The sequence below is a fragment of the Silene latifolia genome, chromosome X (assembly GCF_048544455.1).
Source record: "Silene latifolia isolate original U9 population chromosome X, ASM4854445v1, whole genome shotgun sequence".
Taxonomy (NCBI): Eukaryota; Viridiplantae; Streptophyta; class Magnoliopsida; order Caryophyllales; family Caryophyllaceae; genus Silene; species Silene latifolia.
In genome coordinates this window covers 229,806,270-229,809,213 of record NC_133537.1, presented here as the reverse complement: position 1 = coordinate 229,809,213, position 2,944 = coordinate 229,806,270, and the positions used below count along the sequence as shown (strand labels likewise).

The 2,944-nt window shown below is 39.0% G+C and overlaps 1 non-coding gene across 1 annotated transcript; it reads left to right on the top strand.

Annotated features, from left to right (window-relative positions):
- The first annotated feature begins 379 nt into the window (after window positions 1-379).
- LOC141624562 (small nucleolar RNA R71) lies at window positions 380-486 on the top strand. The gene has a single exon (XR_012534368.1). It is a non-coding gene; the product is annotated as a small nucleolar RNA R71 (small nucleolar RNA).
- The last annotated feature ends 2,458 nt before the right edge of the window (window positions 487-2,944 follow it).

The window sequence follows — 2,944 nt, the reverse complement described above, 5'->3', positions numbered from 1 at the left end:
ATGTCCCAAAGTTCCACAATTCCCACATATCCCACTTTGGATTGATGAGGATGCCGTCATGGCATTAACATGATGCTTTGATGATTTTGAGTTTTCCTCAAGTCTAGCCATAGCTTGTTCAAACTTCAAGTTGATTGTGTCAATGTGAGCACTAAGTTGAGCACCCAATTGAGTAACGGAGTCCACTTCATGCTTTCCTCCTCTAGTAGCCTTGCGAGGTCTACTATATTGTGAGTTATGGACCGCCATTTCCTCAATCTTGTTCCATGTTTGATTGTCATCAACTTCGGTGAACATTCCATTTGATCCCATATTGAGAATGTTCCTAGAATCTTCATATAAACCATTCCAAAATTGTTGTACCAAAAACCATTCGCTAAGTCCATAGTGAGGACATGAGCGACAAATTCCCTTAAAACGCTCCCAATCTTCATACAAAGATTCTTCATCCCTTTGCTTAAAACCCGTAATTTGAGCTCTTAGCATGTTAGTCTTTTCCGGTGGGTAGAATTTTTTGTAGAAAGCTAGAGCCAACTTCTTCCAAGAATCTATTCCGAGGGTGGCCTTATCAAGGCCCTTCAACCATTGCTTCGCGGTGCCGATTAAGGAAAAAGGAAATAAGACCCATCTAATTTGGTCTTGAGTCACGCCCGTTTGAGAGATTGCATCACAATAGTCGCAAAAGGTTTCCATATGAGAATGAGGGTCCTCACTAGGCATCCCCCCAAATTGGCTCCTCTCAACTAATTGGTTGAAGGCGGACTTGGCAATAAAATTTCCGGTTAGATGTTGCGGTGTAGGAGTACCATTTGGTAGATTCTCCCCGGTGGGTACGGAGTGTGACGAGAATTTAGGCATTGTAGGTGGATTTTGTGAGGTATTGTGTAATGGGTTCTCTTCTCCTTCTATTGCGAAAGGATTGACAAACTCACTAGTGGGTTGAACAACTTCACTAATACCTCTTAAATTCCTCCTAACAAGTCTCCTATTGTTCGTCAAGGTTCTTTCGATTTCACGGTCAAAAGGTAACAAATCATCTTGTAACCTTCTAGACATGCAAAATATCAAACAACTCGAAAACAATTAGAACAAACCTTGAGGAGTTTTACTTCCTCAAGGCGAAGAAAGACACAACTAATGACAATAAAAATAAATCTAAATCAAGTAAACACCGTCCCCGGCAACGGCGCCATTTTTGATGCGAGTCCGTTTTGTGTTCACAAATTAAGATGTGGTCGTTGGGTCACGGTCGAATCAAAACACAATTTATAACTTCACAAACAACTCTACAATTAGTAAAGAGGCAAGTAAAGGTCGGATCCCAAGGGACGGGTATTGAAATGAGATTTCTATTGCAACTAGTGGTGTCTAAGGGGTGTCACAAATTGGGTTGATGTAGAAGGTCACTAAACTAAAATAGCAATGAAAATAAACAAGCAAGATGAATTAAAGGGATGTAAACAATTGATTAAAGGCACTAGGGTGTCATGGGATCATAGAGGAATCATGGGAATTGATCCTACAAACATGTTCTCAAATTATAAGCAAGCAATTATTGTTATGATGGATTGAGTTGGGTTATATCTTACAATCCTAAGAAAGTTTGGGTCCCGGAGCCGAATCGATTAGATTGTACAACACCTACAAGTCGCCTTAATCTTCCCTACTCAACAACATGCATGGTCTAATGAGACTCGAGTTGGGTTATGTCTTACAAGTCTCATTGAAAAGATAGAAGATGATAGTAAATGAAAGGATTCATAGGCTTAGCATTTCATCAAATATAACATGTGCATGAGTTGAGATCAAAACAAGCAAGCAAATAAAACATGAAAGCATATTAAATTAAGCATGAATCATTCCCCATGTTGGTTTCCCCTAATCACCCATTAACCCTAGCTAAGAGACTACTCACCCATTATCATGTTGATCATGCTAGCAAGGTTGTCAATCATACCAACAATATGAAACATGATGAATAAATGAAAGTAATTAACAATAATTAAAAAGGGATTAAGAGATTATACCTACTAATGATTCCAATAATAAAGCAAAGATAAAAGAAGTACTTGAATGCTTGATTGAGAGGTTGTCAATCTCCCAACAATAACCCAAATAATCTTCAATTATCCAAAATAAAGGATGAACAAAAGAGAGATTAAGGAACTAGAACTTGGATTAAAACTTGATTAATACTTGATTACAATATTAAAGAGAGATTTGATTGATATTAACTACACTAATTATTGATAAGAAGAACATGCTCCTCTAATTAGACTAATGGGGTATTTATAGTGGAAATTAGGGAGGATGCATTAGGGTTAACTAAGGGCTAAACTAGTAATTACACTTTTTAGATTGAGCAAGGAGGAGCCGGTATTTTTCGAGAGAAGGGCTTCTTTCTTTGTAGCTTGGAGAAGAGGAAATCGTGCTGTGCTGGAATCCGGGCGGAATAAGGTCGGGACGGGCGGAATCTGGCGTTGGAATCCGGGCGGATTGTGGAGGTGGAATCCGAGCGGATTAGAGCAAAGCTGCTCGGATTGTGCAGCTGCGGGACAGACGGATTGGTGACAATCCGCTCGGATTGTCACTCAGCAACATATCTTCTTCTTTTCTTCCCTTTTCTTCATAAATTCCTTGGGGATTTCCTTGGGGACTCAAGGATCCTATCTCAACATTGCTCTTCTACTATAATATGTACAAAGGCCTTCTAATCTTGTCTCTCCTTGATGCTTGGTCATTGAATTCGATCAATTTAATCTTGTTTTGCCATGAAAATGCAAGATTCTTACTCCTTTCCTACCAAGGGATCAAAATCTCAAAGAATATGCAAAACAAAGAACTAAAGATAAGAAATGACCCAAATATGCACTAAAAAGCATGGGAACAAGGCTAATTCGGGGGCTAAATATGCGCTAATTATGGTCACATCAATGATTTATGG